Source organism: Rhyacophila brunnea, unplaced genomic scaffold (genome assembly GCF_057557595.1).
Source record: "Rhyacophila brunnea isolate RB1 unplaced genomic scaffold, BYU_Rbru_1.0 scaffold_4, whole genome shotgun sequence".
Lineage (NCBI taxonomy): Eukaryota > Metazoa > Arthropoda > Insecta > Trichoptera > Rhyacophilidae > Rhyacophila > Rhyacophila brunnea.
In genome coordinates, this window is record NW_028233068.1 from 4,587,279 (window position 1) to 4,613,734 (window position 26,456).

Consider the following 26,456-nt stretch of genomic DNA (forward strand, 5'->3'; position numbering starts at 1 on the left):
TGTTCTTCAAACCAACCGGATTCCAGCGTCCTGGAAGGCAACTAAATACTATATATTAGAGTGTATACGGCGGAGATACAGGATGCTGCTTTGACATGGAACGATGCAAGAAGACTGGCGAGCGACAGGGATTGGAGGCGCCTCGTGGTGTCCATATGCTTCAACTAAGGGGCGGATATGGCCGAAGAAATAAGAAGAAAATAGAAAGGTAAATAAGTACCAATATCATTTAAACATTTAAAGAGTTAAAGGTTTTCACGTTTATAACTTAATATAACAAACAGTCCTAAATATTAAGAGGACTGCCTACTTATTTATTTGTTTAATTCTACTTATAATGCTTCGAATAAATTGACAAAGAAGGTTTTGAAAGTAAAGCCGGTGCCTGAAAGTGGGGTGTGGGTGTAAACAGAACGTGGGCAGTGACAGTATGACAGACCTCCATACAATCGAGACTTCTTTACAAACAGGCCTTAACAATTCGTATAATATTACTAAAAAATCTTTAGTTAAACTGCAAATATTTCATTAATAATTGAGTTAGCATTTAATTGGTAGTACTCCATTTTAAAAGAAATGAAGAGAATTTAATAATTATATTTTCATTTCTTGCAAATATTTCAATTAATATGCACTTCGTCATGTTAATATTTGGGCTATTCCTAGAATCATCAGTATTACATTTAATAAATATGCTATTATTTTCAAAATCGATAGCATTATCCAACAAATACATATAATTGATTTATATCCATGAGATTTCATTTACCTGTCATAAATTATAAATTGCACATTGCAAATAGAGTAATGACGAACAAATTCCTTAAACCTAAAAGTATAAGTGCGACAAAGATAGACATATTCAATTGAGAGAAAGAGATGAAAGTAAGGAGTGAGTTGAAGATAGTAAATTATGAATTATTGTAGACTGTGAGAATGTATAGAAATATTTGTATTATTATCATTTTATGGTTAAAACAAATAGTAAATTATGATGATGAAAACTTATTAGACGACTTATTTATGTTGCCAAAATTTCTCATGTCGGCATTTCTCTTTTACCTACTGAAATATTGTCATTTTCGTATGGTAACCCAAGGTGACATCACCGGAACAGACGGAATTTATTATCTTCGTTTAGGGAAGGTTAACAAAAGATTTAACTTGTTTTGGTTTACCTTTACAACACCGATATGTTTAATCCTGAATAATGACGAACTACAACATAATATGATACTCTCTAACTTATTGATACACAAAAAATTCTTTTGACTGATACGGGCGAGAAACTTGTTTTGAATGAACGACTCGTGAATCCCAAATAAGCTGGCTCTAAGGACTCGTGAATCCCAAATAAGCTGGCTCTAAGCAAGTATTTAGAGTGTGCTAATATTATTTACAAAAATAAACTTATTCTAGAAATTTGCGGCTACTCTCGTTTATTTGGCCGGCAAACACTGGTTCCGGCTTTGACTATAGATACATCTAGACGCCACCCATTGCATTGTTAAATGAAGCTGCGTGCCGTGCGTTTGGTTTGTGGGCGAGCGAACGCTTTCGTACCCAAATGTTTTAGACCATAGACCATTTCGCTAGTGTTCGCCCAAATTGCTCGCACTAGACGCTCAGAATTAAAATATAATTTTCTATTTATTTACGTCATATAGTATTTTTAAGCGGTCAAAATGCAACCATTAGGTAAAGATATACATAATTTAAATAATTTAAAGAAACACTAGGTCACTGATATTAAAATATATAATAATACACAAATAAATTATCACGAACATGTATCAACTTACCTATGAAACGTAATATCATCTTCTTGCTTATCAGTACGGTTACCACATTTTAATACAACACACAGGACCATCTTTACTACTTAATTAACTAAAAATATTTACCACTGACTTTATTTTTAACACAAAAAATATCAATTTTAGCAACACGCGCTCGCAGGTTATCGACGCTTAGCTATGCAACAAACTAAGATTTGGGGTTCCGACTTGTTTTCGGATAGCGCCCAAAATGTAGTCAAAAATCTGCTGCTTTACTAGTGAACAACTTGAGTAGAGCTGCTGTGATTACCAATAATAAATAGCTAAGTATATGTAAGTACGTAGATAACTACGATTATTATACCAAAAACTATAACTAGTTTCATGTACATCTGAATATGTTTCCAAACGTTTTTTTTTTGTATTGAAATTGAAAAGAGTTGAAATTAGTAATGATCACGTAAGTTGTACAATATTAATATTTAACTGGTTACTTTTAATAGTTTAGAAGTAGGTATTATGAAACTAGGTTTATCGTCAAAAGTTCAATAACCACACGACTGAATAAGCATGCGAGTCATAAAATGCATTATGGATTTAGTACCATGAACACTAGTAGGAATTAATGAATATTTAGTAGCTACGAATTATAATTATATATTCTTGACACGTGTCAGTATTCCAAAAAAGTGATTCTTTCTTATTGATAATTATTGGCTCTATTATTTCCGTTTCAATATTGAGAATTAGCAATATAACCAACTAATATACTGATTAATGATTATACACAAGTAGGCGCCCATATAAGTATTTTATATTTAAATTAATATTTCCATTAAAAGGTCTTTGAGTTTAGAATTACGTGAAAAAAATATTATACGGCATATATGGTATACTTAATAAAATCGACAATAATATTAATAAGCTACAACTAGGTATTAATTAGGAACTTTTGTTTTGCTTTTTATAAAATAAAAACATTCGTTTTATTGCAAAGAAACAGTTAGATACATATTATTTATATTACATTGAGAATTAATAATTACGTAAAAAATAATAATAATGAAAGAATAAAATAAGTGAGAAAATGTGTAAAATTAAACTAACTATATAAGTAGGCACCTACATATTGTATCATCATCATCATCAGCCTCAATCTATCTACTGCTGGGTGAAGACCTCTTCAAGCTGCTTCCACTTCTCTCGGTCATGTGCATTGCGTTGCCACGTACTTCCGCAAAACTTTAACATTAATAAATCTATAATAAACCTATAATCTAATAATATTATAAAACTATTGATATACTTAATCATGGCCCCCACATCCTGAAGCGGACCCCAGGCTAGGATCTTTGGCGGCCCCCCTACCTATCTCTAAGGATAAAGGCAGTGTGACTCTCTATAGTAGCGTTTTCCAAATGATGTACGCGGTACCATTAATGTGTAAATTTAGTGTTTTTTTTTTTAAATACAATATAAATACAACCACATAATTTTAAATAGTAACATTACTGAAGGATGACTTTTTTTATTATTAAACCAAATTTGTGATGTGTGTTTATTTCACTTATCTGGTCGACTCGCCTCGCCGTTCCCCTCCTGAGCTCGGCCCCCCAGGCTAGCGCCCTGTTAGCCCCCCCTTTGTGGGGGCCATGTACTTAATACTAAATTTCTCCAAGGATATAAAATATCTCCCCCAGTCCCCTGAATACCTCAATAGTACCAAAAACAGCGATTGCATAACCTTTTTGTGTTTATATACTTATTCACTATCTCGGGTACTTGAACGGCACTCACCTGCTTTTAAAACTTTTACCTACGTATCTAATTATTTTGTTGGGTAAAATCATAATTTTATTTCCGTGCTTGGATGCGGATCTTAGATTGTGCTTGCCTGCTAGTTGGGGCCGAAAAGTGGCATGCACATAAATACATAAACAAAGAAAAATCACGTTTAGGCATTAGAAATGATGACATATCCTCAAAAGGTAGGTAGAGGCATTAACCGCTTACAAAATTAGCAAATGAGTTATGGTCTTGTAAAAAATCTTGCATGTTTTATGTCATTGAAAAGACTATTGATGCATTGGTTCAAATTCCTCTAAATTGACTAAATTAGAAAGAGTATTTTAAATTTTTTTATCGGCATACAAAACTTATTTATAATATCATATAAAAAATAATCATAGATTTTGGACTCGCTGGCATTCGGAGACCGAACGTCGAGGTGTGAATCCGTAAATTTGTTTCTTGATGGCGACGGGGGTATTAATTCTTAAATCGTGTAAAGATGACTAAAAACGTTACCCATTTACTTTAAAAAGAAAACATGTCAATGAATATATTATTATTGTTACTAATAGAAGAATAAATAGAACATTAAATGGACGCATGATGGATTTATATGACAAATTATATTTCGTTCGGCATGCGTCATTTGCACCCGCGACCCGCAATCCGCACATCGCCTAGCCACAATCTTTTTAGACCATGCCTCAACTGAGGTATAGCCTTAATACATTATGCCAGAAACTCACTAAGTAGAGAGATCTTTTTAGATAGATTATTAAAATTTAAAGTGTTTTAATTAAAATATACGTAAGTAATTGGGTACATAAATAACTTGTTGAGAAGATCTCTGAAAGAATTCATGTCTACTGACACAGTACACTTTTTTGACCATGTCTGATCCTAATAAGATCGTATGGGCATTCAGAGAGTGGAGGTTTGTATTAACAAAATGTTGTTTTTACAAGAAATGGATGTTTGCCTCTTACTCAACCTGTTAGGTCCATATTCTGACTCCAAATACAAACTAAAAAACAAAATGTGTATTTGCCAGACCCAGGACTCGAACCCGGGACATACGTCACTATATGCTGTGGCCGTATAGTTATGCATGCCAGAAAATATATCCATATTCGCTCTTAGAATGAGCCAGAGAACTCAGAAATAATGGGTACTGAAATACCCAACGGGTTTGGAGTAACAGGCAACCGATCTCGAGTGTATTAGAATATGGGATAAACTTAAACATGTGTCAAGAATACGCTTGTGCTTCGTTCTGACAACTGCTCTCGGTTTATGCACTGACGTTTATTTAATATTGGTGTATTTGAAGGTTGCAACACACACTATTGCATGTATATAATGTGTGGTTCATTTTCGTAGGACGCTTACATTCAAAAGCTTGCGTCAAAATGTAGTGTATTGGTGTCTAGCCTATAGAAATTCTATTTATTAATCTGTTCTGTGGGATGAGCATATGGGTCTCCACAAATGTTTTAAATATACTTAGTTTTAATATATGCATGTAAATTAACTGTGCAGCTTTATTAATGAAAAAAGCCTGACAATTGATTGATACTGTGTGAAATCCGTAGGCAATAGAAAATACGTTACTCAAGCCTCGGACATAGCGATATTATCACTATTCAAGATTTCAATATGTACATAAGTATATTTTGTACGAAGGTGCATCCCAGCTTATCGCAAAGGAATTAAAAATGTTGTATGCAAAAGGAACAGGGACATTCGTCTGATAAAAATGAGTAGAATAATGTCCAATTAACCATAATACTTGCATACGTGCTTAAGGGAGAAAGGGGATTAATCCGATAGACGCTGTTTCAATAAATTTTATGGAAAACATACAAAATTTCTCAACCCTTAATTTTCTCTTGGCTCTCCTTTTTCTTTTCCCTCGTAGAATTAATTCTCATTTGATTTTGGTTACTTATTGGGCATCTAGCATAAGTACATACTAACTGGCTGTTCAGGACATGGCCCCCATATCCTGAAGCGGGCCCACAGGCCAGGATCTTTGTTGGCCCCCCCTACCTATCGCTAGTGTTAAAATCAGTGTGACGCTCTATAAAAACTTTTCCAAATGGTGTTCCAGGTAAAATTAAGGGTAGGTACATATTCAGTGTATTTTTAGCTATTTTTTGTATTTTTCAATAAATCCACTTGAATTTTCACACAATTTTTTTACACAAATTTTCGAATATCTACATACAATAATCAAAATTTGCACCACACAATCATATATTTTAAATGTTAATACTCTTAAAGTAAAAGCAGGCGACTTTTGTGAGCAAATTTGTGATGTGTGTATATCTCATTTATAAGGTAGTCGCGCCACGCGGGGCCCCCTCAGAGCCCGGGCCCCCAGGCTAGAGACCTGTCAGCCCCCCCCCCCCTTTGTGGGGGCCATGGTTTAGGAAGCCTGAGAACTAAAAAATATTTACATTAAGTTTAATACTGATTCTTTAATAAAGTGGCTTCTGTCATGATATTTATTACCGAAAGAAAACCCACTCGAATTTCAATACGTACCTACAGAATTCATTAGTTTTCTGATATCTACCCTCTGAAAGTAAGTAAGTCTTGGGAATTTCCAAGATGAATATTCTAGTTTTATATGGGTTTCCCAATGTCGATAACCCCAATAAGAAGTGAAAAAAGTTTTCATAGAAAAGTAGAAATCCATGTACCTACCTATAACTTATCATGACAAACGCAAAAAAAAAACTTTTTGTGTGAAGTTTTACGAATGGCTTTAAAAGGGGATGAAAAATAAAATGTAAGAAAAATAAAAGATGTAGATGGAGCTGACAAAACGGGCACAAATTCTCGCGCGCATTTCCGAACGTTCCAATTTCAAATTCAAATTTATTATTTTACCTCCAGCAACACCACCTGCCGGACAAATAATAATAAAACACCTGTTCAAAATTGAGCTGCGAGAATCAAACACACCATTCTTCGTGAGATGGTCACGTGAATAATGTTTATTTTAGTTCTGCATCTAGAATCCAACGGATGGTTCTCTCTCGCTTTTCGCAAGACGAGGGCGCCATCTTCTCTGTCGCACTTGCTATCTATATAAGGGCCCTTTGATTAGAAACACCAAACTTCAATAATGTGCACCATGACTTTGTATGATTTGTAATAAATCTAAATTTATCATGAAGAATTTTGTATTCCTGAAATAGGGAATAATTCAAATAATAATATTATAATCGATAAATATGTATCAGTATCAAAATAGCAGGTGATCATCGCACTGTACGCCTTCACCTTCTATACCAGGATTGGCGAACCTATGGTACGCGTGCAAAATGTGGAACATACAAAAATTTTGCTGGCACGTGAACAATTTATAAATTCATATTTTTTTTACCATTTCCGGACTATATGTGTCGCAAGATTTCAAAATCAGCCAAGTCCATAATAGATGAATAGGAGAAAAACAGCTTTTTGTTTTCTCAAATACACAGTCACAAGGGTGAAAGTTTATATTATTTCGAGTATATAATATTTAAAATTAATAAATGCCACATCTTGATAATGCAGAAATGTTCGAAAGCAGTAGTTCTTCAGCAATTCACAAAAAAGTAAAAAATACCTAAAGGTGGACTTGGCTGATTTTGAAATATAGCGACACATATATTAAATTTAATTTTTCCGTACATGCACATACAGTATAACCCCTATTTTACGTTTTTTAAGGGACTGGAAAAAAAAACCTAATTGGAGGAAAAATGTAAAAGGGGGGTATTGAAAAAAGGAACATTAAACTTTTATGTTTCTAAAAAAATAACGTTTTATTAAAAAACAACATTCAATTAAAATTTTTATTGAAAAAATCATGTACATATTATGTATACTAGTTTGTTGCATTTTTGTTTTTTTGTTATGTAATTCTCTTTCTACTATATAAACATTTAAAAGTGTCATCTTGGATATCAGCAAAGTTTGTAAAGTAGGTTTTTAAACCCTCGGTGAACCTCATTGTTTCTTCTTTTGTTGGAATATCAACCTCGTCTCCATCAGACAGTTCTTCAGAAGCGCGCGTAACTCGCATATTTTTAATATTTCCGACGTAAATCGCGGGAAATAAAAACGTAAATGCGGGTATTAAATGTACTGAAATACATCGGGACCGATAAAATTACACGCAATTGCCGGGAAAACGTGAATACCGGGCACGTAAAAACGAGGTTATACTGTATTTATAAGCTTAAAACCCTGCCATTGACAATTGTTATCATTGGAGGTTATGTTTGTTATTGTTTACAATTAGACACAGCTTTCCCCATTTTTTTCCCATTAAAAACTGTTCAGCACTTCAGACAGTCGATAAATAATATTTGGGATTTTTTGGCAGACGCACGTAAAAAGGTTCACCATCGCTGTAATATTCAATCATGGCATAAGCGAAAACACCAACCATGACGTGTGATCGAATGCGGCTCGTTAATATGAGTTAGTTAAACAATTTAATAATAAAAATATAAATAAATTAGTGAAAAGTAATAATTATGTTAATAAAACCCAATTTAAGTGCTTTTATATTATATATTATCAAAAGTATAAAATTTGTCTTGCTACTGATATGATATCCGAATTTAATAAACCTAATTAATATTATTATTTTTGTATATTCAAATTTATTAACTCTGCCATTCTTCTTAGTATTGACCTGTATGTGTCCCTAATAAGTGTCGTAGAAATCGGGAGCTTCAATTATTGTTTATTATTCCAAGGTGCAAAACTAACCTTCCATTGGTGATGCCAATTGGGAGGGCAATAACTTTGCTAAACCAAATCACTTCGGATGTTGATATATTCCACCTACGTGGGATGAATATTAGGTGGGCGTTGTTTTATAAACTCTTAAAAGAGGCCTACCTAGCTCATTCGGTTTACTTCCATATATCTACTTTATATTTTTTGTATTTCCTGTTTTTCTAATAGGTACTGCATGTATTACTTTGTTTTTCAATTATACTGTTTTAACAATATTTCTTTATTTTTAAATGTATACCTACATTTATATATTGTAAAGTATGTAAAATAAATTTGAATTAAGAATAAAATGTAACTTTGTATGTAATATTACGACCTATTGAAAATGTTGTACTGCCACATCTTTAAACATTACAATATTGAAAACGAATTAAAATTTAATATTAATAATCCAATAAAAGCACATTGCTTGTGCCGTTGGGATTGATTTTGATTACATAGGGTTATAAACATTGACTTACTAAATTAAAGGGTTATAAGGACGACGTCGGTTAATGAAACTCGTTATTCTGACTAAAATATAATTAAGAAGTAATTACTTAGTTAGGTGAATTAGTGCTGATTCTTGATTTAGGCATTTCACAAACGTTTGAGTTATTTCAACATCACACCAAAACATAAAAAAACGGAAAAAAGAAACAAAACCATTTAAACTTTTGGCTAAACGAAAAATATTTGTGTTTATTTCCACATTACCATATTCCCGTTAATCTATTCTATTCTATCTATTCAACATGGTGCATTTATTTAATAATAATCATGAAGCCATAAAGTAGTCCACGTAATTGCTGCGATTTTTTTGACTGAATTAAAAAAGCTCTCGACTTTGATCTTAAATTAAAGCGCCGGCTAGAAGCTCATGCTTTACCTGTGCAAACCGGTTTGTATCGGGAAGCCCGTGTTTATGGACGGGAAACTGTACCTCGCGCAAACCTAAAAGCGCTGTAAAAGTAGTTTTCACAAACTATACCGCGTGGGCAAGTCGATGCCGTCTAGCCGGCGTTTCGTGAAAATGAGTTTTAAAATTTCGGCAAGAGATCATTTTATATTAATGTTAATTCTCGAAAAATCAAAAAACCAATCTTAATTTTTTGAGGAAAGAAGTATTCTTGATTTCGAGAACTTTTAAAGCTTGAGAAATGAAAAATGTCAAGAAATCATCTCTATGTACTTATAGAATTAGGTATTTTTTTTATATTAGGAATTGTTTTAAAAATCGAGATAATTTTTTAATGTTATAACACTGCGTCCACTTTAATATTTTTTATATTGATACATTGTACGAGAGAGTGTCCTGGTATATTAATTAACTTGCAACATTCCCATAATATACAATTAATGAAAGATAAGGAAAGTGTATTTTTCGAAAGAAAGAAAAAACAAAAAAGCTTTCGGCGTTTGATATTATAATCATTAAGTATTATATTTCACAATAGTATGAGTTGTTTGATTCATACAATTACTATTACGGAGTTTTTGATAATTGCTGTTTAATTTTACTTTTTTTAGAACAAGCAAAATGAGGTTTTTGTGATAGTACGCTGATTATGATTGCACGCAAGATGTGTCCAGGGGGGGCAATCACAACGTTGTGAGACATTGCCACAGACACGATAATTAACATTATGCACCGAAATTTTAAAATAAATAATTAATGACTGGATGATAGTGTCTTTCTTTGTACCCTTAGGGCTGGCCCAAATTTCTGGCATATACTTACAGCTATACCAACATTAATCGGCTAAATTAGTTGTACCTAAATACTGACATGCACCAGTTATGAATAAAGTAAATGCGTATTCTATCCACATACCGTAGAAAACTGTAGTGATCAGAAATCACTTGATATTATGTATTATGGAACATGCGTAATTAGAAAGACCTCAGAAATATACTAATTATTAGAATATATAATATTATTTTTAGAATTCATGCGTTGTCGTATCATCAGGGAATATCTGTAATATTTAAGTCTCAAAAAAGTATCTACATGTGGTGACCGATACCTCGATACTTTGTTATCAATACTTGTATTTCGATACGATACTTATATCCATGGCCCCCACAAGGGGGGGGCTGACGGATCTATAGACTGCGATATTATGCGATTGTTTTCAGAAAAATCCCACGTGGACAAGCATCATTTGATACCGATAACAGGTATCGATACTTTTCCTTTCGATATGACGGCCATATGCAAAATTACTAACTTTGCAGCCGTAGCCTTAGCGGATACGAAGTCTTCCGTTGTAGACCGAGAGATGTTGTCGCTAATCTGTTAGTGTGAAGCAGATTGCTTTGTTGAAAATATCGAAATCTTATAAAATTTGCGTATTATTCTCAATCCGAGTAAAAAATCAACCAAATATCCGGGAAACATATAACTATTTTACTAAGTTAATCGCATAGCCATACATAATACGTCATGGTGTCTGCAAACGTTTCATAGCTTCAGACCACGCCACTGCACTTGTTCCAATTATAGGTCGTCAATAAAAATGACAAAAATTACTAGTTAATTATTAATTATTAACAGACATTTTGTACGGTTAACAATTTGCTATCCAGTATTGGCGCCATGGGATGGATTAAAGGCGAATTGAAAAAAATGTATTTTTACCATGCGTTGGATAACGACTATCAGCACGGGGTACATAAATTCATAATACATGGGTTTAAATTCTAAAAAGCTTGGGGAAATCCGTTGGTTGGTCCACCATAATATCTGAATAGTCAATTGAAGTTATACGCAAAAAATGAGTATGTAGGCACATAATATTTATATTCAATAATATATTTTTCCATAAACATTTTTAATAGATATAGTTATTATATTATACTTACTAGAAAAAAGTATATTATCTCAAATGACAAAGTCAACTAACCTGTATGTGACTGTATACAAATAAAAATGAGATAATACGTGTCTATCCATAGTCTACACAGGTGTCGACAACCAATAATGCTCATGAAATCTACTGAACAAATTTAATCTACCTATACAAGTACTTATAATAATTATATTAACGGTGCTCATTTCTCCACAAAAGTCGTGTGTGCTGCTAATTATTATGCACCTTCTTTGAAACAGGTACGCTTTCCTACTTTAAACCCGGAGGTTAGCAATCATCTCAGCTGTGTGTACCTGGCAGGCAACTGCCCTGAATAGACTAAGAATATTGCATACTCTTTTAAAGGCACGGTATTATGTCGTCACCCCGTTTTAAACATACCGTAAGGGTACACTTTGTGAAAATTCTGGAATAATTATTCTACTTTGTGGTAGGTATATATCGCTTATAATTAGGTAAAAACATGAAATTCAATATAGAATCAAAACTAATACATAAATAGCACAATTACGGTAACTTAAAAATGGATTAGTGATATGTATATCTCGCCTTATGTACACTCGAATTATTAAAGTTAAGCGCCCTCCACCGAAACTCGCCCAGCACCACTCAGTCTTAATCGAGCGTATCGCAGGGCCCTACAATTGGTGATGTGAAGCATCGCAAACAATTGGACTGGGAGTGTCCTGGAAGAAGATGCCCAAGACTTAGGTTGCTACGCTCAAAGTGAGCTCTGACTGAGTTTATTTTAATGCAAAGTGCCAGAAAGAGAGAAGGACATCGAAATTACGAAAAGAAAATGAAGTTACGTTGTGTATACAGCAAAGAAAATGAAGGTAGTCATACGGACAGCAAACATTATGTGAAGAGATCTTCACGCCCGCAGTAAGACGCCGCATTTTTTTTTAAAGCAAGATAATTGGCCTTAGTAGCAACCAAGTCGGACGGGCCGATGGGCCCAACAGCTGGTTGGACCGAATTGAGTATTTCCTCTCATTCGGAGCACATACTCAGACATTCCCAGAGGATGTGGTTGGCATCCTGTATTTCCCCTCCGCATGGAGATATCGGACGGCTTGGAATTGCAGCTTGCTAGCGAAACTAGCGTGTCCAGTCACAAATTGACTGGTGTGACGGTCAGGATTCAGATATTTGGTTATCTCATTCGCCACTTCATATCTGGAAAAAATATGTATATGTGCCGACCCTTGGTTGATTCGTCCCACTTTCGCTGCCAGATCTTCCACGCCACGTCAAGCGTCATAAGACGTATTCTCCGCTTCAACGAGGTTACTTTTTCAGCAACAAGCCGAAGAGGCGGGGCAAGGTGAAAGTCACCAACAACGGCATCCTGTGAGCGGACACGGCGGCCCTAGGTGATTGAAATAATCAGGAAGAGATGCTTCTTGAGGCTTGGACATACTATATTCCGGATGCCGCCAAAGAGTACAACACTCCGTACCTCATGAGATACGTCACCGTAGCCGGCTATCACTCACCCTGCAGCGGTGTTACAAAAGCGATCTACGCGCTGCAGATCTGGCATTGTTATGGAACGACGGGATCATTTTCATATAAACAACTAACTGTATTAGAAGCTATTTAACACAATGCTTACGGGCCCTTTTAATTAATTTTGTAATTAACGTGTTAATTTGCATTTGAAAAGTAATTAGCAAAAACACAATTTTGTGCGGCCCGTAAGCATTATATTTATATTTATATACAGATTATATTTTAGACAATAACTTGTTACAGTATGGTTTGATACAGTGAATGCAGTCGATGCGTCCTTCCCTAAGGTTGAATTTAAACTGAATTGTAAAGCTATTTTGATTAACTATATTATAAAACAAACATTGATATTACGTTTGGAATTCTCAGACAACAATCGTTAGAAAGGAGTCTGAAATAATAGCGATAAATCAAATATTTATCAAATGCATTTTCAGACATTTATTGTACTGCTTATTAACACTAAACTTGATAAGAATAATATAAAGATAAGCTCAAATTGAGGGAGTCGCGAGAGTTGGCGATGGAGCGAGGGAAGTGACGCGCACTTGTGCTTGCTCTATGCCCCAATGCTGAGGCGTATGAAAGACCTCGCCTGTTATATTTTTCATCCTGTTGATTTTACGAAAAAAAAATGTATTTCAATACTAGAATTTATCATAGAAGGAAGTTAACTTTTATTAATTCTTAATATCCTATGTTATTTAAGAATAAATTAATTTAATTGCGACGCTTTTTGACTTATTATTTTAACGTTTTTCTATATGTCATTTAGGTATCTACGTTTTTAAATTGTCTGTTGAATCATATGACTAGCTTAAACGATCAAAAAAAAAATTGTATTTGATAGAAATAATACTGAAATGCCATTTTTACACTCATACTGACTTCCATAGTAACGCACGTATATATTAATAATTTCCTAGCAACCAATAATAGTGGATTGGATTACGGATTTCTTCCGAAATAACTTTTCATACAAAACAGAATTAACTGAAAATGAATTTAATTCTACTTAAAGATGGCTAAAAGTATTAAAAAAAATACATTGGCATCGTGTTCTGATATATTCTAAAAGTTTCAAATGTCTAGCTAGTCGGGAAGTTAATTCAAAATCGATTGCAAGATTTGTAACGAAGAAATAAGAATACGACCTAATAAAAACGTTGTAAAATGATTTGATAGACCTTTTCGATGATTTCGACTTGGTTGTAATTTCAAAGCTTGCGAATAGAATATCCTAGTACGTGCACCATAGTTTTACGAGGCATGCTTCTATAAACGCTTATACAGAGCAGTGACAACGTTGTATGTCCACAAGCATCGCAAAAGCCTTTCCCGTTTCAACTTCCTGTCATGATGGCGACCCGCAAGACCGGTTTGCATCAAGACCAAGGTGTACCAACCAACTACCATCCACCTATCCACGCGTTATCCACTATCCACGGAGCGACTGACCAGCGCTACCTGTACAGACGCCCGGGGAATCATTAAATTTTATGTTTTATTGAAACCTGAGCGGACGCTAATAAATGCTCAGTAAATGAATAGTTGTTTTCGATCTATAAACTCTTATACCTATTGAAAATCGTTTCGATCCAGTTTTGATTTTTTCAATTGCTCCTATCTCTTTGTGTACATATTTATTATTTATTAACTGCATTTCAGACGTAATAAATAAAATTACAAGTTGAATAAACTTACAGTCGATGCGATAAAAAGCAATATATTCTTAAGTTAGTTTTAAGTTTTAACAAAATTCAAAAGAGGCAACGTAAAAAATGTATTGCTTCACTGTCAAGTAATTTTGTTAAGCCACTTTAATATTATTTACTTACATTTAAAATAAAATAAGATATAGGTATAGTAAGTAGGTACCTTCTCCAAAAATATTATAACGATAAGAAAAATATTTCAATTAAAACGAATGTTGAATCAAGTCAGTAGTAAAATAAGAAAAAAACCTGAATTTATGTTCCATTGAAATTTTGTCTCCCTGTCAGTTAACAGGCGAGTTTTCAATATAGCCGACGTTACGTAATTTTCGCAGGTTTCATGGGCAAAAAAACCTCCCACTACGTACTATCTGCTGGTGATAAATATAGGACAATATGTCATAATATTAATAGCTTGGAAAATGTCTAATATTTATGTATTTGCTCGCCCTACACCTATATTAACACTTGTTTTAATTAACACATATTCCTCGATCAAACCTGCGGGTCTATTATATACAAAAGGCTGCTTTCGTCCGCTAAAACCGCTAACTAGGGTATGTTTGTATCAAATTATTAACACGTATTGTAACAATTATAATTAGCCGCTATTAATTGTTGCAATAAATGATATATTTTAACGGCATGCCCCCTGCCGTGCTCAAATTTAGAGCATGAGCGATAGAGAGAGAGAGACAGTTTCGACTGATTAACTGATTACAATATAATTACAATTATAATATTTCAATATAAAATGTATGTAACAAATACTAACACATTATCACGTTAGCACGTTAGCGGTCGATAGTCGCCTTTTGTATAGAATAGACCCGCTGAAGCGTGACACGGCTACTAAGATTGTCCTGCTACACTAAAATCTAAAAAATGGCATATGTAGATCTAGTTTAGATGGATAATGAAGTTATAAAAGTCAGGCGATATGATTCCATACACTACTCCTTCACAATCAGATAGGTGCCTACATATTGGGCACTAACCGCATACACCCGATGTGCCTTTACCATGCATAATATTGTATGTATAGTATAAGTCCGTCTACAGAATCCTGCCAGCATCGTGAATATTTTTCTTGAATACTTTCTGTCATTCACCGCCCTGATGAAAACGCAATTGGTATGAATTAAGGCTCTACCGGTCCCATTATGAGACAATAATATGATTTTGTTGATGTGACTATTATCATGTTGTGTTCTACATCATGTTATCACTTGTGAATAAATAAAACTGCTCTTCGTCGAGGCATGATCGCACCCGGAGACATTTACATTTCGTCGAATGTTAATGCAATCTCAGAGACGTCATTCTCAAAAAAATCTGACTATTACTACAAAATAATATAATGTACATGGCAGCAAAAAACTAGGGATTAAGAAGGAGCTACGGGAGGCCTTGACCCAGGATTTACCCCAATTGATGATGATAATGATCTTTATTCTATACCACAAAACCACGATATTTACATATAAATAGATGCAGTAGATATCTGAAAAACAAAAGGGCCATGGAAACAACTGTGAGCATGGATAACTGAGTTCGTGCATACACGTTTCGTAAACAATGAATACGGAGAGAAAATTAATTATACCTACATCAAAATAAGGGTGCATATTTGCAAATCCGCGCTGCTGTCTTTACAGTATTGTTGTCATATTATGCTTACGTCTTTACTAAAAGTAGCAAGTGGTGAATATCATCAAATTTTCAGGGGCACAATTTTAAAATTTATAAACAGGAATCACAAGTAGAGTCTGTATTCTATAACTGGCGTACACGTCACACGGAAATCATTGTGCCATCGCGTTCAACTGTTGCAAGTTTTCAATGGGAGGGAACGAGATGGATGCTGAAGCGGGGGGGAAACCGGCACGCCAGCTTATAGAAGACAGACTGTGGTATTGAGTGATTTAATATTTCGTCGTTAAAAATTGGTTTGTCGAATATCCGTTTTTGTCGAAGTTGATCTTTTAATGCAGAATATTTTTTTGTATCTAAATGGACTAGAACCATCCTTTTCTGTAAATTACTTTGTAATGGTAATAAATACATCATTTATAGGTATGCTGTAAAAATAACAATTTAAATATCTCCATGTATTTAAATATAGGATTATGAAATTTGTTTTTCGTCTCCTGATCATTTGGTCTATTCGACAAACCAATCTACAGCGATGATTTGTGTGTAGGTAGTACTTAACTTCAATATTTTCATAACTTAAGAATTGTTTAACGAGTGACCATAAGCTAACATATCATAGTTAATTCCCTGACTAACTGAAATGGCAAATTCATTCAATTCTAAATTATGAAATCAAGCAACTTAATTGCACTCCCGCAAACCCTTATAATATATTATTACATTGTATACATGAAATGTAGTGATGACAGTATGAATATATACAGTAGTATTTATATACCCAATAAAATTACTTTTTTATATGCCACGTCAATACAAATTACATTTCGTACATACCTTACATGGCAGGCACTGATTATTTCTATGTACGTGGGATACATTTCGGTGGGCGGAACCACCGTACTATATAGCAAGTAAAAGTGAGAGGAATACGCCAAACAGGTAAGCTCTGAGTTTTCATCAACGATTTTAATGTACTTAATAATTGATCAATCAGGGAACAGCACAAGTACATAAGCCTTGAAGTCGTTAAAACTGAAGGCGAACAAAAAAGTTTACTAAAACTAATGATTCTATTATATGAAAATCATTTCGCAAACCTCATATTGATATCGCTTGCATTTAAACAGAACGTGCAGATATTGCCTATGCAAGTAGTAACCAAGAAACTTGAATTTGTGAATAACCATAATTATTTAGAATGATTAGACGAACAATCACAAGAAAACGCGTATATCATTCGTACAGAACAATGAAACGTCAAAATAAGTCGAAGCTGCCTGTTATAAACTTACTGTTTTCAATGCGCCAACGTACACTAAAATCACATTAAAAACGTTGATTAATCGCTGTCAAATGACACAACGATTAGTAAATAGTTTGTAGTCCAAACTCTGAAATTAATGATATTATTTTATTATGAGGACAAAAGGGTTGGCATCGATTTTTTGTCGCTATCCTAAGTAAGTATGTGATTCATAGAACGTATTTATTTACGTGCAGTATGAAGTTCCCTTCCTTCTCTTCCGTCGTAGGAAGTGTAGTAGCCAGCTGGCGGGATATGCCTGCGCGGGGCAATTTCGAACTACTTTTAGTCCCCTATGATTCCCAGCCTTGATTAACTTTCAATAAAATAATTCTCTAGTTACTAGTATATATCATGGAAAACCAATCCCAGACAACTGTGTCCCAGTTTATCATTCATTGCCGATTTAATAGTTATTCGATAATAAACCACACATGTGGATTATATTTAATTACATATTATGTATTATGCGAATATATTAAATTGCATTTGTAATACAAATTAACATCCGGTAAAGGTATAATATTATCTAATTTTAATTTAATTAAAAAAAATCTTTCGACATTAAGTATTGGACTTTAGGGTATACCTACCCCAGTTGTGGCACAGTCTAAAAAGATCGTGGCTTGGCGATGCGCGGATTGCGGGTCGCGGGTGCAAATGACGCATGCCAAACGAAATATAGTTTGTCATATAAATCCAACATGCGTCCATTTAATGTTCTGTTTATTGTTCTATAGTATTTTTTTTCTTTCTTAACTTGGTTGCAACATCAGTCCCGTGCGGCTCCGTCTCGGGACGGAATGAGCACTTAAAATCACTTCTTTCAGACACGTTTAAAGCGTCATAGAGAGCGGTCGTGCATATCCACGCCTGTGCATATATGACGGGTGGTGGTGGGAACTTTAACGTATGTTCTATTAGTAACAATAATAATATATTCATTGACATGTTTTCTTTTTAACGTAAATGGGTAACGTTTTTAGTCATCTTTACAAGATTTAAGAATTAATACCCCCGTCGCCATCATGAAACAAATTGACGTATTGACACCCCGACGTTCCCTCTCAGACTGCCAGCGAGTCCAAAATTTCGTCGCGCCTATAGTTGAAAATTATTTGCCGTTTCACTGAAGTATCGCCTTAAATATTGGACTTAAAACTTCGAGAGTGATTGATACTACTAGGTAAAATAACCGTTAACTAGCAGGGTCTTATTTGGACTTGTGTATAATTAATTTAAATCACATTATTTGGAATGATGTCTAGGTATACACACGAAATAAATTGACTTAACTCCAATCTTAATGTCCAGTCTTAATATCTCATTCGACAATCAATAGCTCGGTCTCCGAAGACGCTTAACATAATGATTATAATTTACACAATAATTTACTCCCACACTCGATTGGGATTCGAACCCGGGCTCAGAATGGATTGAGATTTGGAAAGTGCCTACACCTGTCATTCTAGCCGCCATTAACAACAGAAAGTCTCCGAAAACGACGTTCAAAGTTCGGCCTACGCGATTTTTTTTTTGTTCGCTTCAAAGATTATCTCTAGATATTATAAGTATTGGTACATGCATAACACCAATGTTTTATTTTATGGCAACAGAAAATTTTAATGACATTGTCTTAGAATCTTTAAAAATCAATATGTTAGACAACGTTAACCTTTTGCAACATAAGTATTGAGTAGAGATGCATGTCAGACACAAAAACAATTAATAAGTCGGTAGGTACTTTGTATATTAGCAAATGCATTTGTTATTTTTTGTATATTATAAACCGTTATATAAACATATTCTTTTTTAAGAAATATATTTTTTATTTATATGTGAATTAAGTAGATATAATAATACGAGTATGTAGGTAAAAAAAACTCCTGAAAAACTATGTGGCAACAATTTTCCCGTAGCCTGATTGTGGGGAATATGTAACCATTGCCTGACGAAAACAATCAAATTGTATGTGGTAAGGATGTTACCATGACTTGATCATGGGTTAAAGTCGTTGAGATTACAGCATGTCTATCAAACAAATTAAATTGAGCTAAGAAAGGTTTTGGAGTTCTAAACCTAACGTATGAAACCGATAATGGCTCAACTGGAGGTTGTAATCGAGAAATTTTATCTGGATAATTCTCGAGAAATAATCATGAAATGTTAATATCTCGAGAACTTGTTTCCAAAATTCTTCAAAGCTGCTGGCCAAGAAAAGTTTTTGAAAAAACAATTTCTTAAACGTTTCAATGATCTTTAACTACCTATCAGGAAATGTCAATATCTCGAGAATTTGTTTCCAAAAATTTTCAAAGCTGCTGGCCAAAAATTTTTTTTTGAAAAACAATTTCTTAAATTTCTCAATGATCTTTAACTACATACTTAAAACATGACACAAATTTGCGGAAAGAAAGATCATTTTTTCATAATAATGTCGATTTTTCGAGAATCTCGACTCTCGAGTAATCAAAAAATCAATCTCGAGTTCTCGACAAAACAAATATTCTTGATTTCGAGAATCGTCGAAACTCAAGACATTACAATAACTACGCATCCAATATATTGTGAAATTCCATAAATAATCGCTACCATATTATACTATGTTTTAAGCTAAATCAAGGTTGATTCATATGTGGCGTCAGTATTTCTCAAAATTTTAGTTTTAACGTTCATGTACGTACGTATTTGATAATAATTAGTTTTTTTTTATTCAAGTCCGAATATACTTACATAAGATTTAAGAATGTAATGTTCGAAAATAAAAAAATATAGCACTCGGCCGGCAAATGATAGATATGATTTAAACTCACACTTGCTCCTGGATTTTTCTAATAGTAAAATACGTTTGCTTTTGATGTTTTTCCACGTTGTGTATGATCAATTAAAGAATTTTAAACTCTTTTAAGTTGTGCAAATATATTAAATCCGGATTTAAATATTAACAGTAGGTGTACAAATGTTAAAGCGGTTGGGAAATGTTGTTAACGTCATATTATTTCAAAACATAGCTTAATTTTTTTAGTGTAGGTATTCTAAAAACGTTCTAATATGCATACATGATATTGTGTTATATAAAATTAATAAAACTGGTTTATTTATAATTAATAATTCTTCAAAGCATACGAGCCTAATTTTAGTGTATGTATTCTAAAAACGGTCTAATATGATATTGTGTTAAATAAAATTAATGAAACTAGTTGACTTATAATTAATAATTCTAACGTTAATTATTAATATGCCATAATTTTCAGACATATTATAAGAGGAATTACATCCGAACAATCAGACTAACGAACAATAAGTAAGACCTAAAAAAGAGAAGGGTTAACATTCGCCCTAACAACATGTTTTGTTGTTTTGTATTATTCATTATCTATCATAATAAATATAATCAGATTGATTAGATAGAAACGTAGGTCCAACATAACATACGTATCGAAAAATAAAAGGTACAATTTCATTCTTGAAGATACACGTAACCGAATTCAGTATACAAGTTTAGTTCCTTGGTTAAAACAGAGTTGAGCAGCGGCGGCGCGTATCGATGAAGTAAAGGAATAAAAATTTAAAAAAATAAGTAAATAGGTACCAAGTCAATTATAATTTTGGGTAAGGACATAATGAACATATTTTTTTAATGTGTTTACTTAATCAATAATTATTTTTTATGTCAAAAGAATTTAGTTGAACTATAACAACATGGAATCGAATAAACTGTATGTATAATATATTACGTTATTATAATGTCGTTCGTCTAGCAAATACTTACACATATTGTTTTCCAATTTTTCTTTGGAATTAGAGGTGTATAATATATCGTAATGATTTTAACTGTTTTTGTGATAGCTAAGTATAGAATATGATTATACATTTCCTTTTCTACAAAATGATAAAGCTAGGTTAGTCAAAAGTTAATGGAAACTGTATTAATTTTGTATTTAAAAATATTAGAAAACGTTAAAACCGCAAATGCATTAAATAACTATAATAAAATTTCTACAATATTATTACATTGACTTAATTGAACATTGTTTTATTTTAAATAGTAATTATAGCCTACATTTGTGTTAATTAAGTAAAGTTTAAATTTCATTTGCCCAACAATGACCAAAAATCAGAGTTATCTAGTGGTGACGATTTATTTTTTGCAACAACAAACCTCCACTACCAGGAGGCCCATATGATTTTGGGTCGGACATGGTCAAAAAATCTACTTTATTTACCATTAAGTAGGTAAGTATGTATTTTAAAATAAAACAGGCTTATGGGATGGGGTGATGGATACATGCTTTAACCGAATTATCTTGGTAATATTGACCATAAAAACTGATATATTTCTTATAGACAATTTGGGTGATGGTTACGAATCCTAACGATTTGATCACTAAAATAATTCTTAGCTAAAGATGGACATTTATTTTTGGGTATAATTATGTACTTTGAAAACATAACAAGTTACCTAATTCAATAAGCCCAACATACCTGCCGCCTCTGGGCGAAACCCTATTTAATCGACGTTAAAAAAGGACAACTTCTCCCGGAGGCGTCGCGCGGTTAGAAATAAAACGTAAAAAATGCATTAACTTACCTGTCAGAAGCATAAGGGTGACCGCCATGTTGTTCGAAGGTCTAGCGGCAGCCATCTTGGCCGGATGTGGCCGAAAGTTGGCCACGATATTCGTTAAAATCCTCATACGATTGTATCACAAATACTGATCCTCTTCTTTGCACATTTCAATGAATTCACACAAAACTTGTTAATTTTTCACTTTACAACTCACTTTAACTTGTCACATAAGTTGGTGGATTTTTTAAGATAAAAAAATCTTTCTTTCCACTATCGTAGGGATATCTGTGGTAATTTTTATGTGTGCCTGGCCTTTTATTCAGTTATTTTCACTTGGACCTGAAACAAAAATAACAAATAAAAATATCGTCATTCAACACTTTCAGGTATACAATAGGGAATAAAAAAATCGGTGTGTGTACTTATGCACACGCGTTAGAAGTTATACTTCTTTGGCGGTAACAAAACAAAAACAAAACTTGTGATAAACTAGATTCTTTGACTAGCTCTTAATTATCTTGTTAAACTACACACTCAAAAAAAGGATCGCTTATTGAAACGCCGTTGGTTTATTTCTATACACTTTAACTTATATTACTAAATTATATAAGTAATGGTTTCTCGTTGTTTTTATTTTTAAAGTACCAACAGTCACTCTTACGTTTAATCGTTTGTTTACGTAAGGAATTTCAAATGGCCGACAATAATAAATTCGCTGCCGAGGCAACGGAACAATTCTAAAGTATAACATTATACTGTATAATCGTCACGTTTGGCTGATAACCGAACAATCGGTGGTTCGAATCCAATCGAGTGCATTTTTTTTCGTGTGAAAAAATAAATTATGTGTTACATGTCGCACGCCAAAAATACACTCTGATCAAAAATACACTTTGCCAAACGCGCCAAAAGAAGTATAACTTCAAAAATAAATGACGTTCAAAGAGGTTCTAGATAACAATCTAAACATCTTCCTAAAATATGGGTTGTTACAATGGCTAACGCCCTGAGTGTGCTCGATTCCAGCTAGTGTGACTTCTACTATTCAAACTTCAAGCCCAGTAAACATGAAGTAAATTTACATACCCTTTAACTGGAACGCTAACTAGCCATTCACGCAACCCATGGGTAACGACAAAAACACGCGAATTTTACATAACCAGTGAGATTCGAACACGTAACCCGCTAATCAGGAGCATCTGCTCTATAGAGGGAAGGTTAAGTTAATATTAATATGAAAATTTTTGTTGACCACGTCCGATCCTAATGAAATCATATGGGCCTCCACAGAGTAGAGGTTTGTATTGGCAGAATTTGTTTTTACGAGAAATGGGTGTTAGCCACTTGCTCAACCTATTTCGGTCTTTACTCTGACTCATATACAAAATGAAAAACAATATGCGTACTTGCCAGACCCAGGATTCGAACCAGGAACCCACAACGTCATATGCCTACATTTAAACTGCGCGGCGCAACAATATCGATAGTAATTATCAACATAATATATTCGTCACCTCAATGCTACTACCAGATAACTTGATTTTCACTGTTTTTGAGATAGTTTTCTACATTTCCTTCACTACAAAATGATAAAACTAGGTAAGTCCGAAGTTAATGGTAAGGAACTGTATTCATTTTGTGTTTGAAAATATTAGATAATATATGCATTAAATAAATAATAATCTACAATACTTTTTCATACAATTAAACATTATTTAATTACTTATTCCCAATTAGACAAGCACAATTTTCCATATTTATTTTAGATAATAATTAAAGCCTAGATTTATGTTAATCAAGTAAAGTTTAAAATTTGTTTTCCCAATAATGACTAAATTAGAGTTATCTAGTTGTAGTATTGAGGTGACGATGCAAACATATGAAAGCAGTTCAAGTTACAAGAATAACGTAATATTTCTTTAATTGACTTTATTTATGTATAGGTAAGTATATCTATATCTACTTAATATTATTTATGTAAATATATAAGTAAACGAAGTAAGTAAGTACATATTTAATATTTTATTCTAAGGTTACCATGAACAATTTAAAAAATATATGTATTAGTTTTATGTTCGATGGCGATTTTGAATATAGAACAAATTTCAATTTTGAAATTTGAATTAATAATAAGATATTTAAATTAGGATTTTCAAATCGAAATACAAATCTGAGCAATTCTGTTTTATTAATTTCGGATATTTTATAGGCGTTAGCGGAGATTGATTTATTTGACACGGCGTATACTATGCCGATATTGCAGACATAGTATTTAGAGCACAGCAGACGTATTTGTGAAAATCTAATTAATTTAGTTTGAATCAATAACTAACCACCACGAAACGGACGCATAAATCCTGGATAATTTTCATAATCTAGATTGATAGGATTACAATTTACCGCGGCTGTTTTGGCAGAACTCTGAAGGTGGGTATATTATAATATTAAACTTGCCATTATGGTAGTATTCGTGCGCAAAACGTAGACGCGGTAACTAGATGAAGATGGCCACCAACATAATATTTTGAGTCCCATAAACATTATAGCACACCACTGGCATCAAGACATAGATTTTAAGTAATTCTAATCAAACTAACTACTTTACAGTTTAGGGGTCATCCATAAATGACATCACAAACGAATGTTGGTATGCACATCACACCCCTTCTTACCCCTCTCCCTATGTCTAAATTACTCAATCGTTAAAAAAAGATTTCGTCGAAAATAATCGATTTCATTATCCATCCTCTGTAAATCGTGATATTATAATATCCGACACCCTTACCCCCTAGGGTGTGACGTCATATATGGACGGCACCTTATTGTCATCTTGGTTTTTTTTAATATCGTAAGTACTCACTTGACAAAGGTACATACAGGGAAGTCAGAAATAATGGGAACTGAAATACCTAACGGGTAAGGAGAAGCAGGCAACAGATCTCGAGTGAGGAAGAATACGGCATAAATTTAAAAACACGACAAAAATAAGTACGTCATACGTCATACGTCATACGTCGAATACAGACCCTCAGTTTATGCATTGACGCTCATTTAATATTGGTGTATTACACACACTATTGCACGTCTATAATGCGTGGTTCATTTCGTAGGACACACATTCAAAACCCTGCGTGAAAATTTACTGTATTGGTATACAGCCTATCGAAATTCTATATATTATCTGCTCTGTGGGTACATAGGTAGCATATCTGCATGCTTTATCGTTACACGGCGCCTAAAAGAAAAAATAATAATATATCTTTAGAGATAAACTGATAATTTTATTTTTGGCCACCTATTTCAACTCAACCATTTATCACAACTTTCAAAGATTTTAGGTTGATAATATATTAAGTGTATTGAATGGAAAATAATTTATTATTACATAATTAAGAAATATGACAACAACTTCGGCAGGTAGATACCTCGAACAGGTAAGATAAATGTTCAGATGGAAGAATCGTTTCTAGAAGGCACTTTTTTATCCACCATTTTCGATAGAATCCATTAGCGTAGGTGTAACACAAATTGTATGCCAATAAAAAATACACAGTTAAGTTTGTTAATCACAGAATCACAGTTTTCTATAATAAACCAGAGAAAAAAACACAGAATGATGACATTTTATAAGGCCGTTAGCAGTTTTAATTTTGGTTAGAGCGTCACTTTTGGACATTACCATACACGAAAAATTTCGGGGAATATTATTAATAATAATTTTGATTTTATGAGAGCCTAATATTATCAACCATCGTTATGATCCAATCCAATAACGTTTTATTAGGGTCAGGAAAACTGACAAAGAAAAATTTCAAGAATTAGAATGCCGTCGTACATTATAGTAAACGAAAAAGGATGTGGTCAAACTAATTAAAATAATATTTGGACCTTTGAGGTAAGTTGGATTATTCGAAAAGGTCATCTTTTCGGTCGTTGCAAAAAAACAAAATTATAATATTATCATTTAAGAACGGAGGATACATAATTAATTATTCCAATATCGATATAACGGAAATTAAGCATATTATACTAATGAGTCTCCCCACAGTGATAAGCATCAATTATTTTCGTAAGAACTTATCAGAATTGTATATACTTAAATATCATACGATATGGTTCTAAGTTAGTACATAGGTAGATACTAAAATTTTCTATTTTACTTACCTAACAGTTTCTAATATATTTTCCTTGTATTCCGGTGGTTTTTATTTTGTACTTTTAAATGTTTTATTTATACAAGAATTTGATCTCTATGCTCTATTACCATCAGTTTCCGAGACAACATATCACGGTGAACTGTGATACGGCCAACTGCATACGTACAAATTTGCGGACACGGCTAAAATAATCATGTCAATTTGAATTAATTTAATATGTGCCTACTACATGCGCGTGTAGTTTTTAAAAAATGGTATACCAGGGAACTCAAGAAATGGATGGTTGCCACTTCTTCAACCTATTAGGTCCATACTT